At 36.7% G+C, this 25,861-nt stretch overlaps 1 protein-coding gene across 11 annotated transcripts in view; it reads left to right on the top strand.

The window, feature by feature from the left end:
• The window catches only part of FOXP2 (forkhead box P2), a 441,997-nt gene that overhangs the window by 340,681 nt on the left and 75,455 nt on the right, over positions 1-25,861 (top strand). The window contains exon 2 of one of the 11 annotated variants that reach the window (XM_064447243.1): positions 12,353-12,423. The exons of the other annotated variants lie outside the window; for them this stretch is intronic. The gene's annotated coding sequence lies outside the window, so the exon portion shown is untranslated. The remainder of the gene's footprint in view (positions 1-12,352; positions 12,424-25,861) is intronic. 11 annotated transcript variants of the gene reach the window in all.

The following is a 25,861-nucleotide window of genomic DNA, read 5'->3' as shown; positions in this document are numbered from 1 at the left end:
TAAGAAAGTCAGTATATTTAGGTGATATTAGGCTGTAAAACATAAGTTATTTTCTAATACCTGGTTTAAAATGCCAGCTAAAAGATTAAGGTGTTTTAATTACAAAATAAGTGGTGTTTGTTACAATAAAGTAATATCTAACAACATCCTTGAATGACCTAAATATGCAACTCCTTTTTGATAAAATATGCTCCTTTGTACTAATCAAAGGTCTTATCATTAAGTTCAAACATAATGCTAAAGTTGTAAGATTAAATGAAAACAGTATTAAACAAAAATGTCTACTGACTAAACTATATAGAATTCAGTATTATTCCTGCTTATTTTATGAATCATGTATTTTATGAATCACGTATTTTAGTTCCCCAAAATTATATTATATTTAAGTTTAGACAGAAAGCATAGAAGTAACTGTTTAGTATTTATGCTTCTTTTCTGTCACTTGGCTTTTGCTCATTCTTGGAATGCTTTAGAGCTGTTGGAGTTTTATTTACAATTTACTCCAAAATTAGCTCTGCTTTTCTATACGCATGCATCTTAACATTAACTCTTTCCTTTATGCTTAACATTCTCATATACTTTACCATGGGCTTGACTGAGCCTTGAGTTTTCAGTTGGTCTTTTTTGTTCTTTGGTACCGATTTTCACCATTATCAGCCAATTCTGAATATTTCTGAGAACAATATGGCAGTCACAAATAAAAAATACAGTGCCAAAAATCTAACAAAATACGGCAGAATTTCTGCTTATCGTATTCCCACATTTCATTTTAGCTGTAGTAGAAGAGCTTTGGGGTGGTGATACAAAATATCGCGCAAATGAAGTAGGTGATGTCTGGAGGGGTTGTATATACTTTAAATGTCATCAGATGTCATTGGCAAAACAAAAAAGCTCCAAAAAAGTGTAAGTCAGTTCCTGTTGGTAACAGTTTCTGGATCATCACAGTTCCTGTATTTCTCGACCACTAAGCAGAATGCTAATAATCTGTTTGATAGGTATTTAAATACATGTTTACACAAAAGTGAGAGTTGTTAGGTTGCATCAAATACCTTGCCAGCTCCACAATCCAAATACCATACATCAGTAAGTGTTTTGGGGACGTTTAAATGGTATTTCTTGTAGACAGTGTTGGTAAAAGAACTCTCTTCTGTAACTGCAAGCAAGAACTTTAGCTTCAAGGATCACTGGCATCTTACTTCTGTTGTCTGTTGAGAAACTAACACTTCATACTGAGTAATCGACAAGAAGAAAACTGTCTTCTTTCATGCATAATCTGTACATAAATTGTAACTGAAGGTGACTTTTCTTAGCAAGTGTCCAAGGACAGACTCTTGGATACAGCAGGTTCTCTCACTTTTTATCAGTCACCTCTTGGTTTGAGCTGACAGTGCCACTAACAGCAACAGATTTTGTCAACTGTATCCTTCTGTTGGAATTTTTTTTATTTTCAAAAAGTTTAAATTTCTTCTGCCATGGAAAGGGGATTGACAAAAAAAGCAAGATGAAAAAATAAAATGGATTTCATGACAGAAGCTGACAAATCTGATATAAAGTTCATATTGAAGCTGCTGCTTTCTTTCACTGAGTTCTTTTGCTCAGGCATTCGCTTCTTCATCCCCTTAGCCAGCTTGTGAGCTCAGTAGGTATGCTGTTCTCAATAATTGTAGGGAGTTTCGCTTCTCCTAATTCCATCCTACACTTTCCTGGGTTTTTTTATCCTCCTAACTGCACCTTTGCCATTTTCTTGAGAGAATCTTTACTGTAGTCAATCTAAATGAGAAACCTAATCATCATCTTTGTGATTAGCACTCCAGATGATACCATTTCCTCTACTAAAAAACCACAACCAACCAAACAAACAAACAAAAAAACCCAAACAAGTAAAACTCATTTCATCTTCCTGATACCAACCTGTGGATGCTTAAACATTAACTTAAGGATCAACAGGAATAACATTTCCTCTCTCACCCTCTTTCTCCATCATGATTAACTGTACCAGCATGTTGGTTGTGTTAAGCTCAAAACATAAACAACGTCTTGAATTTGGGTATCTTTCCTATTCCTCACATCCATACTAAGGTACAGCTTTTTAAGCTGTGCGCTGAGCTGAAACTCTCATGCAGGTTCTCCACATTTCAGTTACTACAGCTGGCCTCTTTTCAGCGCATGCCAAATGTCATCTTGTCTCATTGCTGCCACTGTTCTGCACAGATTATTTTCCTAACATCTCTCTCTGCGTCTTTCCCCAGTTCCCCTTCAAAGCTTCAAATACAGGCAGTTTGTTTTCAGTTTTATAATCCGTCACAGACTGACTTCATGATACCCATTATTCCTTATAAAGTAGGAAAAAAAAAAAGCCATTAATTTCCTACTTTTAGATTTTCAGATAAGCCCTATTGTACTTTCTCCTGTGCTGTCTGTAATGATTGTGAGGTACCTCATTATCCTCCTCCAAGTCAGTCATTCAGACTTCTCCAGTTTATGTATAGAAAGCACATATATTGCCTGCTATCATGACAGGTGTTTCCTCTCAGTCTGTCACTGTCATCTCTTGTCTTACATAGGACAATCATTTCACTCTGTGTCTGTGCAAAGCTTACAGTGCGGTCCTGGTCAGCAGCATGGGAGCCTTCCTACAGGTGCAGCAATTCCCAAGCTACTGCTGCTGCTACCGCTTCTGAGTCTTTCATCGCCTATGTGATTACCCATGTGCATTGAAGTGCTTCATTCTAACAGGATAAAATACAGGCTTATAATTAATTTTTCTGCATTACTGATTCGGCTGGAAGTTTTTGGTGGTCTGACCTTTCAGGGGGACAAATCATGCTCTTCTTCTGTGGCCTCAAAGTTTACTGAAATCGCAGAGCACACACATCTCTATTGCATCCATTAAGACGACTCTGGTATTTCCAATCTACAAGAAACATTTGTAAATGTCTCAAAAATAAATACGTTTTTAAAGTAAGACCAAAAGATATGATACAAAAGGACATTCAAAAAGCCTTTGACACAGTCCTTCACAATTGGTTATTAGGAAAACTGAATAGTTCTGGGTGAAAGTTAAAGTTCCATCATAAGTTAGAAACAAGTTAAGAGACAGAAGATAGAGTAGGAGTAAATTGTCAATTTTCAGCATGGCAAAAGGTTAACATTTCTGTCTACCACTGACCTGTACGTTAAGCAGCATTGTTTAATATATTTATTAATGAGCTGGAAAATGGGCTGAAGGATATTGTGTGTGTCAAAATTTAAAGATGACCAAAAAACTTATTTAGCCTTATCAAGATTAGAGATGACTTTGTGGCACTCCAGAGGAATGTAGAATGGTAAGTAAGTGAATGCCATGGTGATAGCAGAAAGACAGTATTGATTAATATGATACATATTGAAGGAGTAGTTTAACTGCTTACACTGATAATGTAACTGTTTGCACTGATTAAGTACGATCACAGTGTGGAGAGGAAACAAGTTGTATCTTCTTATAACAGGCACAGTAAAATGGAAAATGGAAACAAGGAAACAATCTAAGATTTATGAAAATTGGGAAGTGTGCTGACAAAAATATTATAATACCATTTTTTATTTTGATGTATGATCTCCTGATGTTACACTGGATTTGGGATGTTTCATTTTAATATAAAAATACGATTTGGTAGCCTGAAGAAGGTTCATTTCTTTTTTCCCTCCCTTCACAGATACTTCTATTATGTAGTCCAACTATTTCGACCATACATTGTGTCTGTATGTAACTCCTAGCAAGGCTGTACTTTGAAAGCCACAGGGGAATGTGGTTTCATCCCCGTTCATATGTATCTCTGTGTGAGAGTCTGCCGTATGTAATAGTTTTTATCACTGAGCTATTATGTCAAAACCAGGGTAATTATTTTTCTATATAAAATATATTCTAATGACAAATGCCATTAGGCTGTTTCTAAAAAATATTAGGAGAAATTCTGATGATAATAATGCTAATAATAATTTCTTAGTTGAAAAAAAAATGTTTGCTTTTTTTTTTTTTGTGAAGTCTCCTTACTCCCTAAATCTTGAGCAGATAGAAAAAACTTGTCGTTTGAAAAATTGATGGAGCTTCGGTTCCTGAAGACCATGATATCAGGTTATTTACCCAAATCAGTTATCCAAACTATACTAGAACTGTCTTTGTACAGATAAGTAAACTATCTTTTTTAATATATGTACGTTCTTGTGAATTGTCTGTAGAGGCTTTTCATATTTAACTAACTTGTGTAGTGCTTTGTTCTGCTTTATACCGATCTTTCAGTCCTTTCCCATTACACACTTTTATGATTCTAGACTTCATTAGGAACAAAATTTACCACAGGTTCTTCATTGTTTGTATTCCAGGAGCGCTGTATTAATTGCAGTCTCTGTACTACTGCATAGGAAACTAACTTTTTATGACCTGAGTCTCTTCTTCTTGGAGCAAGTACTTTGCTATCTTTGCACAATTCCTACCAAAAAGGTGGATCCTCATTCAGCTGTCTAAATGAGAAGTCTTTCACCTGAATTGTGCAACGCAGGAAAGCATGAGGCTTTTGGTCATACTCCTTCCACATCTGTCTCTCTAGGCTTGGACTTTATGCCCATGAGGAATATTTATTGTTTATCCTGTTTAACGCTACAGTCATATCACAGACACACCAAATACTGTTTTTCTGCTTCTGTTGTGTTTCTTTTTTGCCTCTGTATCCTGTTTTATTGGGACTACAGTAACCGGTGTTCATGCGTAAACTGGATTTCTACTCCACAGAATATCTTCTGTTGCTGTCTAAAGAATGTGTAAAACTCATCAGACTAATTGCAGATAGGCTAAGTCAGGATGCTGAAAGACGAATGCCAAGATTTGTTTGATACAGTCCACAGCAACCCTGTAATGGTCCGATCAGGACGGACGTGAAATATAAAGATTAAAACTCCAGTCTCTAAATCCCTTGGCACTGTCCTGTTCTTTAAGAAAGACACGGCATTGCCTTCTGATTGCCGTGAATTTTATTCAGTGCAGTATAGTCTTTTTTGTAAGACCTTGAGATGAAGTCTTACTGATATTTCTCTAAGCATCTCCTTTCCTTGGACTGCCTTTCATTTTAGGATTTCATAAGTTTTTAATGAGACATTTCCTTTTTTAAAGAAAATTAATTTAGCTACACCGATCTCTTAAATCAGCTAAACACTCAACTCTTGTCCTTAAGAGCTTTAAAGCACCTATCTTTGCACTTCTGTAGATCTTTGGGCTAGAAGTTGTAACTAGTCATGTAGTAGAGTTTGTTGACAAATCTGGGGGTGAGAAAAACTGAAAAACTACCAATAGAATGAAGAATTTAGGAAAAGATGCAAATACAGACACATGCAAATGCACAAACACAGGATGTCTGGAAGTTCAATACAAAATATTGATTATTTCTTGAATAAGAGAATTCATGGTTTCCATTTCACTTATTACTTACAATTCAAGGAAAGTCCTTCTTTACTTATTCAAATAAATTTCTTTTCTAAGTATGCATCTAAAGAGCACCGACACCATCCTGTAAATCGGAACTACACCAAACTACAAGCTGAGCACACTGTGGTTTCTTTCTTTGTAGTGGATGGTGCACATTTTCAGTTGGACTTTTGTCACCTTGTGTGCTGTAGTATGAAACCATGAAACTACAGGTGACAATTCATGTTTAGAGTAGTGGTCCTTTTCCTAACGTGTGTGTCAAGCATAAGCTGCCAATTACCTCAGGAAAAAAAGCCTTTTTTTGAAGGGAATAATTACAAAGATGACCAAGATATATGGGAAAGCAAAATAAAAACAAAACAAGATTTTAGTTAGTGAAAGAAGACATACTTTCATTGTCAGATTTCAGCTTGTTTTAAAGCCTGTTGAGTAGTTACACGTATGAGAATAATTCCAGTTAATATATATAGTCCGTTAGGACTGAATATATTCTTCAGTTTGTCCAACTGGCTAAATTTCTCTATGAACCAGCAGACTGTTGGCTCCCTAGTTTCTGTTAAATCGTTCTGCCACAGAGATGTGTATGTGCTTACCAAAGAGGGAAGCAATGTCAGCTATGGAAATGTATGTAGAAAATGACTATATGTTTCTCATTAATGATTTTCTGGGTTTATAATTGCACAACAGCTGTAGATGCTGGTAAGACCACTTCCTTTATTAAACAACGTCTGCAAGATATGTTGGTTTTTTAAGTATTTGTCATGTAACCCTTCGAAGGAAAAACAACATATGAGAAAGAGAAACTACTTATTGCTAATTTTAATTATGATATTCATCTTTTCATCATCTTTTTCCCACCTCACTTTACTGTAGGACATTTTGATAATTTTGTTTTGTGTTCTGTGTTTGTTGTCTGCTGTGTTTTGGGGTTTTTACCTCTGGTGGATTGCTTTGAAACTTGTCCACATTTACAAGTTTGGTTAAACAGCACCAGCAGTATCACAAAAAAGCAGGGAGTGATGTCATTGCTGGAAGGATGGGGGAGTGGCCTGCACAGCATTTTCCTCACTTCTAAGTAGTATCCTCTTGACCTTCAATTTAACTTTGAGACAGTCACTCTTATCCAAGAACTGATTGCTCAGTCATTTTACCTGAATGGTTACATTTTGAGGAAACAAGATACGCGCACAAGAAGGAATGGCGTAGGGTTGACTTCAAAGCCCCTTGTGCTTTGCCAGCTTGCATGGTTCCTCTGTGTTTGGAAAAGCTGAAGAAACAAATAATTTGTGGAGCTCCTTGCATGTGAGGGCTTTTAAGGAAAAAAGCAATTAGCCATAAATTCCCTGAATACCTTCCTGGGCAGGAAAGTTCAGAGGCCCTTAATGCATTGTTTACTCCAGCTATGACACGCAGATAGCAGGAACACCTCGTGGCTGAATATGTTGTGTTCTCAGTAGGATCACAAGACCTCTGTGACTACGTCTGCATCAGGGACCTTACTTTAGTGCTTACACTAAAGTTTTCAGTGTGGAAATGTATAATGTGCAACTGAAATATTTTGTGATTCCACAGATGAGAAGGGAAGAGTGTTCCTTAGGCACGTTCCACAGATGTGTATGGTCACTTGTGTTTCCTTGTAAATAGGTCTAGAGAAAGCTTTGTAAAGCTACAGCTAGTAATGTGTGCACCGAGTCCTCTAACTGAGGTCTTGCCTATCTTTGCATGGGATATCAGCTCAAAATTCAGTTTTCTATGATGTTTATGCCCAGAGGAGTATGAGAGTAGGTGATACTGAGTCAGATCCTAATATTCTGTGTTTGTGAGGGCCCACTCCACATGCATTACAAATGGTGGGCAGGGTGATATGATAAGACAGGATAAAAACCTGCGATCGTTCCCTTTTACATTCTTCCAGCAATGTGAGCCTCAAGAACCCTTCGCGTTCAAAATCGTGAAATAGATTTTTGATCTATGAATTTATAAGTTTATTTTTTAAAACATGTAAAATTCAGCGTTTTTTCCCTTGCCCATTCTGTCAAAACTAGTACTTTCTTTCTTCCTTGAATGTATTTGGGTCCTGTTCCCAGGCATTCAATCTTGTTAAACTTTGGAGAAAATTAAGAGAGAACAATGTCAACATTCCTATCACAGAATCAGACTTCTCAGATCCAGCTAATGCTCTTTGACTGTGCTACAGAAGCTGGAGATCAACTTCTTCAGCAGCTGAAACCTGGCAGATTTAAACTAGATTTATAACATTATTTAGTTACAGTGAAATCATTAAAGTTCTGTATCGTAATTATGAATGATTTCACGTACCAGCAAATCTCTGCACAAAAGCTTGCAAGACGTGACTATGATATCTCCCTGTAGTTGCCTTCTCTCTCTCTCTCTTACTCAATCTGTTCTCCTTCTTTCCTAGACAATTCTCTGATGATTTTGGAAGTAAGGACATTTTTTTATTTTCAGGATCTTCTCTGCCATTTAGCCTGACTCTTATAGGTGGAACATACATAAATTTCTCTTTCAAGCAGACAAATTTTGTTTCTGTAATCAGCTGGGAAATATACTGGTGACAGCTCTTTGTTTATCATTCTACATATATACCAAAAACTGTAAATACCTTTTTTTTAATCAATGTTTTGCTGTACAGTATTGAATTATAAAAAACTATAACAGCATATACATGGCTTATATAGATCAGTGTCTGTAAACTGAGTATCACTGATCAAGTGTACAAAATTTGAAAGGTAAGGTTATTTTTCTCTACTTTGTTGAAGTTGTTTTTTTCTGATGAGTAGCCAAAGAATTATATGGAGTTTCAACAGTTTACCTTCTCAGAAAATTTGTCTGTAAAAGTAATAACTCAGATTTAATCAATGCATTTTAATTCTCCGTAACGAAAAAATTGAAGGTGTTGTTAAAGCGAAGCAATGCTGCCCAGCTGATGGAGAGCTGTCCGTAATTTTATTCTGGAAATCTTCTGAAGACTGAGGTTTCTGGCTGCCTTGGAAGCTTAGCAAGAAGAGTTTATCTCAGGCATTGCTTACTAGCATCCAAACCAAAAAAATGGCCTAACTTGGTTTGTTCTGAGTAAAAAGACAAGGGAAAAAAGAGCCTTCACACAAGGATTAATTTTAGTACCGTTTACTTCTCTGTGCACACTTTATGTTTAGATGCCATTTATAAATATCTTATTATCATTTGTTAAGTTTTATGACAATTTATACTGTGCCTGATGACTGTAATTCATGCATTAAACATGCACACGTATTTTAACAATATTTGCATCTTATAATATGCTTTGTAACGACTTGTCATAGACTCATCGGTTAAACATTTATTTTACAAATGCATTTTGTAATATGCTATGGTAATAAACTATAAAAAAGTTGTCCCACCTTGTAATATTTTCAGATGGATGAATAATGCATAACAAATTCTACCTTCATTTAAAACATGACCTCTATTCTGATGAAATCTGATACATTGTCTGGATTTATGGTGATCACCGAGTTGTGTGAGGTGCCGTCAATCTGCTTTCTGATTAATTTTCATAGTTGATAAATTTGAATTAGTCTGTAAATATTTACAAAATAATATGGGATTTTTTCTATTATTTTATTTTTATCCACCTGATTCATTCAAACCAAACGTACCAACCCCCATCATGCTAAGAGCTAATTTTCATTCAAATCATTTCTGGAAATTCAATTCAGTTCTGAAATTGATTATCAAAATGGTGATTGTTCCCTTGCTGGCTGCCTAAGTTTGTCATATGTATCTCTAAAGAGGCCTGTGCTACTGTCACATCTAATCTTATGAGCTGTGTAAAGCTGAAGGGTATATAATACTAGAAAAGTTTATGCTGAGCTACTACACAATAAAAACAAGTTTTTACTGTTTGTTATATAGTTTTTTAACTTATGGGACCTTATTCAAAACAAAATCTTGTTTAAATAGGTATTGCCGTGAGAGTCAACTTATTGACTACCTGTCTTCCTGAAGCATCATGATGATTTTTTAATTTTTTTTTTTATATGAATGTTAGTGCCTAAGATTCACTGGCTTGTTTGTTTCAGTTTGTGCACGCATTTGTAGATAGTAACATTTTCACTCATTTTATTCCACAACAAGGGGTTTTCTTCAAAATTGAAGGGAAAGAAGGGGATTTGGGGGTTGGCTGGCTGGTTTGTTTGGGTAGGATATAGAATGTTATAGGGATGTCCATACATCCGGTTGAGATGGTTGAGGATTTCAGCAGTCTTCTTCATTTGCTGCCTTCCCTTACCTGAAAGAAGACCAAAGTGGATGGTGATTTCACTTTTGCTGTTCACTTGGAATAAGTTCTAGGACATCACATCTATCTGATGCAGCCTGGATGTGTGAAGACAGTACAGAGTAGTCTGGTTTTACATCTATTTAACATAAATACAAATGACTACTTCAGGTGCATACTAAGGGGAAGTCAACATCAGGTAATTGGTCTCATGGAAGGGAGCTTTATTTCACCAGACAATAGATGGTTATACCCTGACTCTGCCATTCACCTGAACAGTCCAGGCTCAAGAGCCTTTTGTCACCATTCATAGTCAAGGCACTTTTAGTCAACACATTGCTGTCAACACACTTTTAAGAGACAATCTGATTTAGATATCTAATTTGGATTTAATGAATTGTGCCACTGAAATGCCTATTTTTCTCCGTCAATTATACAGGTAACCTCAGATGACTAGCTCAGATATAGGTGTCTATAGCATAGACTTTTTGCATTTGGTAGAGTGATATCCCCCCATTCCCACTTCTATTTTCCTTTTTTTTTTTTTTAATTCTAAATAAATTACTGCTTATGAAATGAGCCGGGCTTATTGTCGATAGAGCTTTACCTCTTTACACACTGAGCATATTAGACTACATTCTCCATAGGCAAACACACTCTGTTTAGATTGCATAAATTCTGTTACAGAAGTCACTCTGCTCATGAAGAGAATAATTAATTCTGTTTCAGTTTGCTATTTTTTTGTTAGTGTTTCTCATCAGGTGAAGGCAAGCAACTAGTTCCAGTAGGAATATGGTGTTCTGGTGACGTGGCATCTGTCCTATAGCATGGAGACTAGGACATACTCATTCTACGTGAGCTTACAGGCATTCATGAAAGTTTAGTCTCATATTTAAGTACTGAACGGGTTTGTTAAAGGTGAATTATTTAGTCTTCTATCACAAACACTCTAGTCATCACTTCTCCCATTCTTTTAAGATGGTCTCATAATTTGAACAGCATTTGCAGTCTTTTTCTGTGAAAAATCTAAAATGCAGCAGTCACTTTTTTGTAGGAAAATTTGACCTATTTTTTTTCCCCAGTGGTTGTTTTTGTTAGAATCATGTCTTCTTTACTCATCTTTCAAATCATGAGTTTGCTTGCCTTGTTTTGTAGGAGTATGATGATTTCTAGAGTTAATCTTATAATGTGTAACAGTTTCACTGGATTTCATACTTTTAATTGTACACACCATTTCTTTGAATACATTAAAATGATGCAGTATCCTGGTAGTTTCTTATTTCTCATCTGTTACATTCTCATCTATTATGAATCACATTATGGTTGCACAAGAAATGCAGTAAACATCTGTATTATGTGATGGGAATTTCTTTTTTTAAATTTTCTCAGAAAGCACAGAGATTCCACCCTTTACTGTATTTCTTGGCAACTTGTCATTCTTTCACGTATATCAAATATATATTATATACGTGCTTTTGTTGTTAATTGGCTGCTTCAGGATTTCTATAGTTTGGATTCATTGCATTCCTTGTGTTCTTGGAATTGCTTTTCTTCGTTTCAGATATAGAAAAGTCTGTAGGACACATTGTAGAAATTCGGTTTTGCACATTGCATATGTCTGTTTGTACATGCACATACACAAGTGTATATTTGCATAGGCATATATCATATGCAATCCTAGTACAGATAATAAACTGCAGGGCTGTTGGTCATGCACTTTTCTCAGCTGACCTTCACTAGTCTCTTTCCTTCTGTCATTCCAAATCTCTACTGTTAACACTAACAATAATTTCCCAAGATCTTATTTTCTGGTTTCTCTCTTTTTTTTTTTTATTTTGCATGTCAGTTCTTTTCCCAAAAGCACAATGACTTTTGGGCCAGAAGAGAGAATGTTTGATCCAAAATTAGTGACAAATTCAGTGCTTTTGCCAGTTACTGAAGCTAACAGTAAGGTCTTTATATCACAGGTTAAGAGGATATTCTAGCTGCCGAGTAGATCATACACTTGATTTAAGCCCTGGGACGTTAAGATGCAATAGGTTTTCAAACTACAGTATTCATATACATACAGAAATAATTGTAAAGTTATCTTGGATTTTCTAAGAAGTAAAAGTTATCTGACTTCCGAAGAGGTACATAATTTAAAAAATTACTTTTCTAGAAAGGGGAAAAAAAGCACTGTGATGCATTTTAATACATTTTTGAGGGTTTTTAAGCTAGCTTTTCTTTTATATAATTCACATTTCCTACATACATGATGATGTGATGTTGTATAAAGTTTTTTTTCTAGTTTTGTTTGGAAGGATCTGCATAAATCATGTATGGTTTCACCATTTTGAATAATGTGGCAACTCCAGACTCATGCCAATGAAACCATCATACTACCATGTCATGTACTGTATATAACATACATACACACTTATAATGAGGTAGAGGATAATACTGAAAATCTCTTCCCTTAAGGCTTGAAAAATGACCAAAAAGTAGAGGTCACTTTTCATGCCTTGGGAAAAATAGATTAAGAAATTAAAACTCCAATCAATACCTATAACCTTAAAATGTATTTTAATGTGCTGCAGCTTCAGTTACCCTCAGCTGAAGCTTCTCTATTTTAGCTTACAGGGTCTTGTGACCTCAGCCCATAGCAGAGTTTCAACAGTAATAGCGCCAGCCATCTTGGATAAATGTAAGTGAAATTTTTCCTCATTTCTATAGTTTCTGTCCCTCACATTCACTTTTGGAGTTTTGTTTTTCACTCAGGATGTAGACAGTATTCCTGACAGCACTTCCGCTGTGTGCCAAGTAGCATGATTGACACAAAGTAGCAGTAAAGCAACTAAGTGGGACTTCTTGCCTTTTAAATGTCATGGTATCAGACTCATCCTGTGCTTTTGAAATGCCAGTATGATGGCCGTGCAAACTTTACTTTACTTTCAGCTAGCTTGATGGTAGTTTTCATTGTCAACCATGATTAACCTGGAAAGAGAGAAATAGTACAAGACGACTTTGGCCATATAATCTTGTTTTAGCTAATGCTAAGGATGAAATTTAGGAGAATTCAGGAAATATTTTTCCAATAAAAAGTTTGCCTTCTTCATCAGCTTTACCACTTCAGTTCTGCTTCAGGTCAGACTGTGGTAATCCATTCCCAAACTTAGCTCTGCATTCACTATTTTATAAATCTGGGGCTGGAGCTGGAGCTGGAGAAGTATACACTTCATATGTACTGCCTGTGTAACAACTTCCAGAAGTAGGAGATAAGGAATGAAGGTTATCTGCCCACTATTGGTTTCTAAGGAATACAAAATACAGCAGATGCTGTTAAAGTCAATGTTTTTTCAACAACTGTCATGTTGTTGTAATGGTGGCTACTCTATGGTCCTAATACAAACAGAAGAAAATAGAAATAGCGTTATTAATTCAGAAAATCCTGTCCTGTAAGCTTACAGCCTTAAGAAGCTGGCATTTAATAGTAATGTACAAAAGATACCTGGACTTAGATCTTGTTTGGTATGTAGTCCTGAATTGGCCTGAATTTGTCTGAATTCACCATTTGAGAACAACGCGGCATCCTTGATCTGTTAAATCACCATGCCACCCCTCCATCTTCTATTTGTTCATATACATAAATACGTGTGTGACTTACAGACATACCTAAAATTCCAAGTTTTTATTTACATGTATAGGCCATAGTTTCATTGTAGCACTGCAGCTACAATAGTACCTTTTTTATGACCTCAGGGAGCTAAACACATGACCATTCGAATGCAGCCTGTTCTCTTCATGTGGTTTCATAGGGTGTATCTCTCATGGACTATATTAAATTAAAGGCAGCACATCTGCAGTAGTTAAGGCTAAAACTAGTAGAAGTTAAACTGTTTCTATCCATCTTGCAAACATGTCATTCAAAGATAGATAAGAGGCAGTCTTGGTGTTTTACCTTCAGTCCTATAGTCAGCTTAAAAAGTAATTAGAATTCAGGTCTTCTTGCAACTATGTGGTTATATTAATGTCTCCATAATGGATGTGAGACCAAATCATACACAGCAGGGTCTAGAAGCTGTGAGAGTAGAAGAACATGTATTGAAACCAGTCTGTGATTGTCCTGAATTTCTGTATGTCTCAAACTTTGGTATGCCGTGTAGGTGGGAGGGTGGGCATTGTTATCAGCTACACACAGAAATCAAGTAGTAAAAGAAGTTGCATGCCCAGAGTCTATTCTTTTTTACTAAAACTATATGAATGAAAAAAAGGTGTAAGAAATGTTAGCTTGGCTACTAGTTACTAAGCAGGAATGTACTGAGTCATGAAGAATAATTCGTAAAATTTCTCTGAGGAAACAGGTTTAGTTGAAAACCCATGCAAACCTTGAGGACCAACGTCCTCAAGGGTAAAGTCGTTTTATAATAATTACCATAAATATTCATTTAATTTCAAAAGAAAAGAAGGTGTTCTTACACTTGTCATTGCAAGACTGAGTTAATGAAAGACCTTTGAAACCACTGTCAATTGAATGTGTGTGAGTATAAAATAAAAGATCAATTTGTGAGGAATTTCATGAAATCAGCACTATAATAATACCACTTTCAAAACCAGCCATACCTATATGCTTATCAAATACCAGTTATTTTGTTGGAACCATGTGTGCCAACATAAATTCATTGCTACTATGAGATCAGTCCTATACTTGTTATCTTTTTGACACTAGTTTATGTGACATCTCTGTCCCATTAACTGATGTGATCCTTACATACAGGAATGATCCTCTGCTTTGATAACTGTCTCAGTCTTGTAACAACAGCAAGATTATTGAATTAATAGAATGATAATATGATTCCATACATCTTGTTAAAACAATATTCCCTTGATAATGGATACTTAAAGTGTCTTTTATTTCCTGTTTTTATTATTTATGTAGCTCTTCCAGTTATCTTTGAACAGGGGGGAAAGACAAAAATTAAAAGTATGTGTTCATATATGTAAAAGTTTGGTTTTTTTACTAGAATATGTAGCATGTTTAATACTTGGGGTGTATATAAATAATATGTAAAATATGGATATATAAATACATATCTAAGTGCAATTTTGAGGCTTGTATATCTCATTATTTAACACTGAAGTATGTTACACAAGGACTTTGAAATATAGTAGAAAGGAATTTGTGAAAATATGTTATAGAAAGTGTGATAGAGCATGTTCAGAGGGTGTACAATGTGAAAAGCTTGCTATAAAATGGTTTAAGATACTCAGATGCCAGATGCTCACAAATGCAGCCTGCTAATCCATTTGGCCAAATAGGTATAACATTACATTCTTTATATGTGATACAAACTTCTGGAATTTCAGTTTCTTTTTTATGTTCCACTATCCTGTTTCCAAAAGTCTAGCTAGTGCAAGAGGCATTTGTGCTCCATAGTAAAAAGTATAAACTACCTCTGAGGATTTTGTAGAGATACTGAATTAACGAGGGTACTGGTGGTGTTGCAGGCATAAATATCTAGTTATGTTATTCTTATGATTCTTCATTATTTTCTTTATATCCTCAATGTGTAAAAGGTAGAGAAATGTTAGACACTTACTAAAGAACTGCAGTCCATCCCCACAGTATATATTACTGCAAATGTAAATTTTATTCAGCCTGAAATCTCCTTCCTTTTAATGTTCCCTGCACAGTGAAGTCTAGACAGATGGAGTGAGTTGGGGGTTGTGGAGATGGTTTTTTCAAAGATGGGCGCACCCAGAGCTCCCACCGGGTTCATTTCCAAAACCCACACATCATGCCATCGCCTGCAAAGTAATGGAGAGATTATAATTGTTCATTTCTCTGTGCCTTTATGTCTTAAACTGGGGGATGTGTCTCAGTTTCATTCAGAATTCATTCATTTAAAAAATTACTTCAGGATGTCTTACATTTAGCAAAACTTAGCAAGAATTAAAGTGGCTTCAGCTGCTTTAATTGCTGTTCAGAAACTCCCAATAATGACTCGGTCATCGCTGCTGACTAGAACCAGACAGGGAGGCAGACAGATGCACATCTACACCCTTTTAGGCAGCCCCCAAAGCTTTGCTCTTTCCCCAAGAAAAGGTAAATAGTCAGCTTAAACCTTTTCAGCAACTCAATAAACAAGAGGATGCCAACAGCATGTCCACTTCTCTGTTACCTGGGTGTCCTATCTGCGTTCTTCCTTGTGTAAATCCTGCTCTAATTTCCTTGTGTTTGTCACCACTGTTTGATATTTGTATAGTGTTCATAAAGTTTATAGAGGAAATAAAGATATCCATCATTAACAACTTAGTAATAATCCTTAACTGCTCTTTTTAATCGAGTTGACTGTTCAGATGTCTCCTTTTCTTCTCCTTAAATCTTTTTCTCTAGCCCTTGTTGTGACTTGTAGCTGAGTCTGAATGCCCATAATTTAGAAAACTCTTCAAATTAAATAAGCTGGGTTTTCTCTACGAGTTTGGTAAAATGATATTTCTGGCCTCTGTAGGGTTTGCCACAGTTGGGAGTAGGAACTGTCCCACTGGAAAGAATCAAAGATGTAGTGAAAAAGGTGAAGTATTTGAGCAGTAGCAATACAATTGATTCAACATTGAATATTTCATTACAGCTTCATTAAGTATTCCATTTACAACATTTTTAATTATGACTTTTCAGTACTAAAACTCTCTGAAATGTTACATGAATTTTGTATCAAAAAAGAATTTGAGGAAGCTGAAATAGTCGTACATTTTCAAAACAACATTTTTAATATCAAATTAAAAGTCTGTCCAAGGTACATAATGTTATAGTCAGGTTCTCCTCAAAGCAAAACTTTCATTTTGAAATTTCCTTCATGAATATTTTTATAAATACAACTTGTAAAATTTGATTTTAAAGAAAAGAAAAAAATCTGGATTGCTCCCAAGCAATATTTTTAACCCTTCAGAATTGCAAGTGAATTGAAGAAGTTCCTTTTGATGCTGTTGACTATTGCTCCTTTTTTTATATTTCAGAACTGGATTGCCTTTGAGCATATTTGGGCAATAGGGAAACATTGCTGTAGCAGCTTAAAATCTTAGCTATAGTTTTAGTCCTGGTTTATGAAACTCTATAGTTTTGAACTTGCTTGCACTTCCAAGTGGAAAATAAGTTTTCAGTTATTAGTTGTAATTTAAAAGCAGGTCTCAGTGTCTTCTTACAAATCTGAAGAGCTGCAGAAGCTCTGGTAAAACGAGAAGGTGGTACCTGATCTTTTTCTTAGAAGAAGTACTGTGAACACTGTATATACGTGAACTGTAATACTGGCTTTTGTCAAAAGAATAATATTCTAGGTCATACAGTATTTAAATTAATACTTCCAGACTTTGTTAAGTCCAGGTCTCGCAATGACCTTCATTCCCTAGGTCAGTTCTAGGGCGACCGGTTGTTACTGTCAAACTTGGGGGCAAAGCCAATGCTGAGTTCAGGTCAGTACTGACTCCAGCGCTGGGTCAGGTACTTTGGGACAAATGTGCATTTTCTTATGTTTGTAAGATAAAGTCAGGTATAAAAATGGCTGATGAATTTTCAGTCAATGTAGCAAGAATTCAGTAAGAGAATAGTAGTGAAAAGCATTTGCTATTACCGTTCCATTACAAAATATTAATTTTATCAGTAAACGGCATTATTTTTGTCATCATTAATTATATCTTTGCAAAACACTTGCTGATTTTTGTACTTGTAAGTACATGTCTACAAATAATAAGTGGCTTTAATTGATGCAATGGAGGATTGTGTTAAATGTCCAATAACTTTTGGAATATAAGCAAAGCAAGAAAGTGTTGGAATAGACTGTTGGGGGTGTTGTGGAATCTCCCTTGCTTGAAGTTTGTAAAAACATTTTGGACAAATGTCTCTCCTAAACAAAACAGTTTATTCTGCTTTTGAAAAGAGGGATGGGGTAGCTCACTTGCCAAGGTGTCTTCTTTTTGTTCTGCAATTTGCATGATTGTTTTTTAACAAGAAATACTTTTTTTTAAGCTTATTTCTTTTAATGAAATGAGTTCAGGTTAGATTGCTAGTCAGTGGGTACAGCAATTATGCCTATGTATATATTCAGTGAACATCAGTATGTGAGGTTTTTTTATGAGTAATCCAAATAGTATGACAAAGAAGCTACATATATTAGTCTTAGAATAAGTATCTGAATTCTATTAAGATAATCTCTGGGTAGTTTCTAAAATTAAATAAAAGCAAGAGGAAAATAGAAGCTTGTATGGAAAATACTTGTTAACAGAAGACTGTGGCGCAAATCTTGCAGAAGGTTCTGTGCATATTTCAGATTTGCACTAAGATGTATGTAATACTGAATTTTCATAGGATCAAGGCTTTGTGGCTAACTGATTTTGTGCCTAGAGAGCCAAATAAAAACAAATTCGTATGGATTATAATTTTCAGTGGAACAGTGCTCTGAGATCCTTGGAAAGTAGTGCTTTATTAAATGCTAGGCACTTTATGGAAAGAAGTTTCGAACAACAGATTTGAAAAATATGGACTTAAAGCTTGTTACTTTCAAAACCAACAGAGAAGATATTTCCACCCCCTTCTCCATTCCAGGGCTCTGGTTGCTCTCTGAGGTGTAGGGAGCAAGGGGGATAAATTCCTCCCCTGTCAGCTCGGGAGCAGGGAGAAGAGCCACCTGTCCGGCTGCTCCGGGAGCTGAGGGAACCATTGGCCCTCGCTAGCCCAGTGCATAGGGTGCCAGTATTGACCTGGAGCAGCGTAGCTGAGAGACAAGACTGAGTTTCTGGAGCCTGCTGGTTACCTGGCACTCCCGGCAAGCCAGACTCTTGAATGCAGGTCTCCACTGTGGTTTCAGCCCCTGTCCAGGTTCTCCTCATTCGCTGGGGGAAGGGGACGTGGGACATGACCCTGGCCATCACAGCCTTTAAAGGAAACGCATTAAAACGCACTTTTGCGTCTTTTCGAAGGAGTCAACATTTTCAGTTTAAGAAGTGTCAAAATATTTCCTTTTTTTTTTTTATCTGCTTGTCAGAACTGCTTTTTTTTTTAGCAATATGCATTTTGTATGGTTTGCATTAATTTAAACTTAGGGTGTTGTTTCATACGGCGCTTGGCTTGAAGTGTGCTGCTTCTATTTCTGACTGAAAGGACTTGTGAGTCCAAAACGCTTTTTGTCTCCTGGTAGGCCTATTAAAGCTCTTCATTTCCCTACAAACATTGCATCATAAGGACTTAAAAAATAATGCATTCTGTTTGGTAGCCCTGGGAGTGCTATATATGTTTTTTTCTGACAAGCAGTCTCCGATATCTAATAAATCGCAGTTCTGATAATCTTTTGAAAAGATAAATAATACTTTTATTTTATAAATGTGTAGTGACATCCGTAACAAAAATACATTATTCAAGAAATACCAACAATATTTTAAGGTAAGTTAATGAAGATATGTTCAAATTTTGTAATAATCAAACTATTATCTGTATACAAGACTGAGGAAAATGTGTTGCTAGGTGCTGCACCATTTTTGTGATTCCTCTTGAGAATGAGTTAGCTAAAATGAAGGTGCTCTGCCAGCTTTATTTAAAGATCCATGCTTAAAAATGACTAATTTTATAGCATGTATTTTCTGTTTATGTGCCTGTCAGTTTTAAACAGCCTTTTATATGCAAATGCATGATGACAGTTCTATATTCTGTGTCATTTCTTCACTAGAGTTTTTCATGCTATTGGAATAATCCCTTAACAGATATTTATAGAGTTTTTACTGTTATTTTGACAAATCAGACATTGTTATTAAAATGATAAAAGAAAGTAATTTTAATACTTTATTGCATTGGAAGTTCTAAACTTTTAAAAAATCATGTATGTTTCCTAGCTCTATTTTAGTAAACCTTTTACAGAATTTGGGTCTTTGTAATTCTATTTTTTGTGGTAAGAAAAATCTGTGCTTGGAACTTTTTTCTAAACAGGTGTATTACTGAAGATCCATCTTTATTGCTACTTCATTCATTTCATTGTATATGCCTATACCAAATTGTGTGTTCCAGTAAGTTAATTTAGAAATATCGTATACTCTACTAGTACTGAATTTGGCTCCTGTTGGAGATAGGTAGGTTTGCTGTAATTTTCAATATAAACAAACTCAGGCTTATTGTCTATAATTTTTGTAGTTTGGAAAAGTTGTTACCTTACTGTGGCCAGTGTGCTCACAAGGTGACAAACTGGGAGGATTTCAGCTGTACTGTCCATTGCAGTGCATGCCTAAGCAGTGGCTGAAGAGAGCACTCTGATTTCTAAAGAAAATTGTAAATTTGCCTCATCTCTAGGTAACGCTTCATATTTTGCTACGAAATCTAGGCATTAATTTAGTCTAAAAACAGAGATTGAGAAAACAGAACACAGTATTTCCATAGTCTTGAACAAAAAAAGTCATTGGCAGGTGACATAGAAAGACAGTGAAAGGACAGGCACAGTCACCTGTGTCTAATGAAGGAGGTGACATTTCAGTAAATGGCAGGTACTTAAATATATACTGTGCATTGGCAATCTCCCAAGACTGCTGATGGAAGTGTGGTTGGGGAAAGGAGCAGGGTATTGAAGAAACCAGTGCTTTGAGCTGTACCGTGAGAGCGGGAGCAGGGGCTGGCTACAAGCTTGGTGGGTGTCACGAGGCTAGCAGAAACTTTCAAAGGCCACCAGCTGCTGAAGCCACGGGCAGCTTTCAGAGCTCTTCCTGACAGATGTTGTGAAACTATATTTACCCCAGTTTATTTGCAAAATTTCTGTATTCTTTTCAGGTTGTCTCTGTGTTAATGGAATTACTGGTGTGAATCTTCTGTTGTCTGAGAGCAACACCTGGACAGTTTTTCTGCCACTATCACCCAGGAACCCTGTGTGCTTTCAAATGAACTATCAGAAAGTTCAGATTCATCTTGCCTAACTTAAGACATTTAACTTTAGATCCCCCTGTTAGAAGCAAAGTCAGTCTAACCTGCGTCTGTGGTAGAAAAGAGAGACAGAGGCAGACACTTCTGGTTTTACATGGACTGGATCAGTCCATGGATTTGCACATTGCCTTCTGTTGCCTATAGGAAGTGCACAGGGCAAGTAGACGTCTCATGAAGATGCTTAAAACGATGTGGTACAAACCTGGCCTAAGAGTCACTGGTTCATGATAAGATACTATAAATTATTAAAGTTAATATTCTAATGAGGTCCTTGTCAGGCTCAGATACGTGATAGATTGCTTCGCGATGTGATACCTTTGTATATTCATCTGAGGTGGGAGTTAGTATGGGACAAAGAGAGGGAGATTTTGTTGTGACAAACTCCCTTGTTACAGTTTATGTTTCCCATTGGATCTCATTTTACTTATTCAGTTCTTCTGAACTCCATAAGCACTTTTCTCTGTTAGGTGATGCTTTGGACATTTCCTTATTAAAGTTAACCAAATGATTGGGTTACTGTTCTGTTATTCACTTTCTATATTACTTATTTCTGACAAGACTAAAAAGTACTCAAGCTAAGAACCATGTCATCTCCTATAAAACTGCCACGTGGTGCTATATAGTATAAGAACAACGGCAGAAAATTCAGTATGTACACTGGGACAGATCTGGCTACAGTTTTCAAACACGGCATTTGTTATACAGTTAGGTGTTTGTAGGGACAAACAGCCAAGACAGATAGAAAAAAAAAAATCAGGCATACAGAAATGTCTACTCTGTATGTGAACGTGACTAGTTTTTATATAGAACAGGGAAATTTTAAATCCTCTCATTCATATCACACATCACAAGAACATGAAATGCTGCAGTGGTTTGTAGTTGGCTAGAACATTAAAACAAAGCAAAAGTTAGATGCACATGCAGTTATAAATGCTTATGCCCATGCAAAGCCGGTGTTTTTGCAAGAAAGTGAGTAGTGGATGATTATGCACATCCTAGTACTTGATCTGTTTACAGACATCAGATCTGAGGTTCTTGCAAATTTTGAGAACTTTCAGCCTGAGGAATTAATACTAGGGTGGCTTCAGGATACCTTTGTGCCTTCCTGATCCTGGCTGGAGTAGTCCACGTGAGGCTTTGCAAAGAGCCTTTGCGTATACGCCCTCCCTTAGCGGGAGTAGATATTTTAAAACGTATGTTACAGGCTTGAGAAAATAGTTAGGACATTTTGGCTTTAACATTGTTAAACATGTTGCATAGAATCTGGACTGTTCTATGGCTGCTGTTTATCAAATAAAAACTAAGGATTTTCTTAGCCCTCCATTTAACCACACTTGTAGCTCACGTTGTTATAGGAATATACTTTCCATATTTTCTGCAAACCTTTTGAGAGCAGTTTTGTAAAATGCATCCATGTAATTAAAAAAAAACAAAGAAACAAACCAAATTCAAACCCTACACCAGATGCTGTACATTACATCATTTGTTTTCCTTTTAAAAAATCCCCTACATGCTTTTTTACTGTGACTGCTTCTTACAAAAGAAGTGTGAAGACCATGTATTAATTCACTAAAGATTCAGTAATCCATTTTCCTCATGTCCAAGAAACCCCACCTTTCCATTTTACACCCTGAAGACACATAAACAATAGAAGTACTGACAAATTATTCTCAACTCTGCAGCACTGTTTTTAAAATTTTAACTAATGAAGGGCTGCTATCGAAAGTTCAGATTTACATGAGCAGGTACACAGAAGTTGCCTGGCCTGACAAGTGTTTTGCTGCCCTAGCTCTGGCCTCCCTTGAGGGTGCTGGTCACTGTTTTCTTGCACTGTTTTAATCTGTGCTGTTGCCAGAGCTGGATGGGGAGCACTAATCATAATGGTCTGAAATGAGTTGGTGACTGCATCATCTCCTTTTCCTCTTCACAGCCAGCTTTCCCCCACTCAGGGTCTCTCAGTACACAGGATTAATTTTCTAGCAGTGAAGAGCTAGAAAGCAGCTGGCTTCATCTGCTTTTCAGGCTCCAAGGAGCGGATGGTTAGGCTGCAGACCTGCATTTCATGATTGGTGGTGTGTCACCCTGTGGTGGACAGATGAAGGATTTGATTCAGCCACCAGATAGGAAAACAGCTGGATTGGACTAATCCCAACACTCCATCTCAAAAGCCTGAGAAGTGTCCACGTGTCAGCTGCTCTGTGGGCCAATTGGTAGTCTTTGTCACTTAAATTTGACTGGGGTCCATCCATTTTATCCAGAGGTAGGAATAAATTACACCAGTTCACACCCATGTATTCCTGATGAATGTACATAAAGCTACAAAATACTTGTCAGCGTTCGCAGGGTCAAAAGGGAACTTTACTATTAAAGGTTACTTTGGCTGAGATCGAAAAATGCCTCTTTTATCTCTCTCTCAACAATATCCATAAGATAGGCTACCGATATGCTTGGATGCTGTTTTCAGTCTTCTGCAACCTTCAGCATGTGCCTTTGCTATGGCTGTCAAGATTCAAAGGAAAGGAGGCAGGATTTGGAGTAGAGATCTTAGAAATGTTACGTGGGTCCTGGGGAAGGTGGCAGTGACACCCAAATCATTGTGATCCAGCCTCTCATCTTTTTATCTGAAACTGCCCTAACTGGGGTTCTTATCTCTTATGTGCAAGAGTTACAAGATAAGACTAGCTCTGTAACCCACGCGGCAGCCACAGTTTATGCCTAGAGTATGTTTATGTGAGCTGGAGATAAAAATTGCAGTCTGCTGTTTGGTCCCATACAAAGTTATCTTTATTTTGCTATTGGTGACACCTTCAAGTTGTTGCTTGAGGAGTGGAAAAAAAAAAAAAAAAGGTAAATCCCAAGGCTAGTACAAATGTATTTTTAAATATTCATTTTTAATAAATATTTTCATTATATCCAATTGATCCCACGATTAGCCACAGAACATATAAGCAAGCTAACATGCAAATTTAGGCATATTGTGGCCAGACTTTACATAGGCATAAACAGCATCTGGAGAAAGCCCTGGTTCCTCCTATTGTCAATGAGCCAGTTTTGCTAAGCATCATACAAGTGAAAATTGCACTGTCTTTTCCACATCTTTAAGCCCAGTGAAAAGGCAAAGTCTCAGCAGCCCTCCAGGGGCTCCTGCACCATGCAAGACTTATAATATATATAACACTTATAAAAGGGCAGCTACAACAGTAACGTTGAGCCTGACTCTTACTTCATTTATATCAATTTCTGTTGTACTGTTGAATTCGATGGCCTTTTAGTACACTGTGGTTACATGGATGTAAACAAAAGAAGAATCTGCCCAGAATCTATCACACTATATGCATACAATCAGATCGTCAATATCCAGCTCATATATGTGCAACAAAGTAGAGGGCAGAAAGGTTACTGTGTCTGTCCTGGCTCTGAGGAGTGCAGGGGACTAAGATGCCAGAGTGCCTCGGTGCACAAAAAACCACCATCCTACACATATTTGAAAGTCTGGTGCTTGTACATATGTGCTTCAATGGAGCTCTGGCTTGGGGGTTCTCTGGCTTTGAAAATCATATTACATAGATGCTGACCGTGCTTGTTCAAATAATCACAGCTTCCATAATTGCAAAGTAGACTGTGATTCATTCTTCCATTTTTGGCACCAGGTGAAATGCTTCGTTTTGGTCACCTGAGATTCCCTGGCTAGTTAGTGAAAAGGCATGATCACACACAAAGTCAAGATTTCAAATATTCAGGATTTAGTTGGGCTGAATTATTTTCTGATTGTCTTTCTCTTTGTCTTTACTATTTGAAGACTTTTCTTTGAAAAAGTGGAGTTGCCTCCCTTTTGTATCTACAAGAATTGTTTCAGACTCTTTTGCTTTCAGCTGGAAAAAGGCAACAGAAGAGCTGTTCTGCTGAGCTAGGAAAGATATTTTTGTTGGCTAGTCTTTACTTCCCCTTAAAACAGAAACTCCTAGAGGGGGTCAGAGCAATTATCCACTTCTTGAAGACCTAGGAATAAGGGTGAGAGCCTTCAGCCTGTCGCACATTTTACAGGATAATGCAAATGCAGAAAATTTTAAAGTGGTGGTAATTGTGTATCTTGGGATGGGGTTTGACCTGAGCATGTGGGGAAGGAGTATTTCAACTGGTTTGGATACATTTTATTGGAAATTTAGAGCATCAGATTAAATGGCTTTAAAATACAATGTGCTATTGTCAGTTTGGGTTTTTTTTAAAAAACCGATAGAAACCTAAGGTCAGCAGTTGTGCTGAAATTTTCTAGGGCTGTCTTGTGTGTATTGAGAATTGAAAAACAGCAACAGTGAAATAATCCCATCATTTAGCACAGTATACTGATTTTCTCAAACAGTTATGTAAGATGAATAAAACATTTTAATTTATACTTATTTATGTATTTACTAAGAATTGTCTACAGGTAGTACAGTTCTGGTTTGAAAGCATACAGGGTATCTTATATGCTTCCACTTTAATAATAGTTTTGGTGGCTCCGAATGGCTACATATGGGTAGTTCTCTGCTTCTTCACTTCTGCGGGGTTCAATCGTACACTGATGTTTTGTTCCATGGTGGGAAGGAAATGAAGTATTCCCAACACCGAATGTTGTTACATGCCTGCGTTGGGAGGTTCCACATGTGATTCATGGAGAGGAAGCTCCCAGAACAATTCAAAATTCAGAACAGAGTTCAATTTATTCTGTCTGAATTGCCATCTAAAGGAGCTTCTCTCTTTCTCTCTTCACTGTGTAAATAGTACATAGACACTCCTCCTAATTTAAACTGTTAAAGTTACAAGCCAAGATTTGCCTGGCTGCGGGCAGTCTGCGTACTTGCTATCATTGTCTTGTAAGAGGGAAACTGTGCAGATGGATCTGGTTTTCTGACACACAAATAGTGCAACACATTAAGAAAGCTAGTTTAGTCTCTAAGCCATACAGGTCCTCGAGCCTTCTGTAGGTCTTGTAATTCATTAGGATGGTAATTTTTTACAAGGACTGTAGCTCATTAGAAATTGGACTGAAACTTGGAATATTACTGCCCATCAAACAGCTTCTGCCAGCAATAATTCCTGGGTGTCACTGACCTGGGGCAGATTTGTACCGTTGCCCTAGAGCTTCATATCCCATTACTCACATCTCAAATCCGTAAAGCTATAGGTAATGTTTGTTCTTGAAACACTTTCAAAC

This window comes from Phalacrocorax carbo, chromosome 1 (assembly GCF_963921805.1).
Source record: "Phalacrocorax carbo chromosome 1, bPhaCar2.1, whole genome shotgun sequence".
Lineage (NCBI taxonomy): Eukaryota > Metazoa > Chordata > Aves > Suliformes > Phalacrocoracidae > Phalacrocorax > Phalacrocorax carbo.
This window is presented reverse-complemented; position numbering and strand designations above follow the sequence as displayed.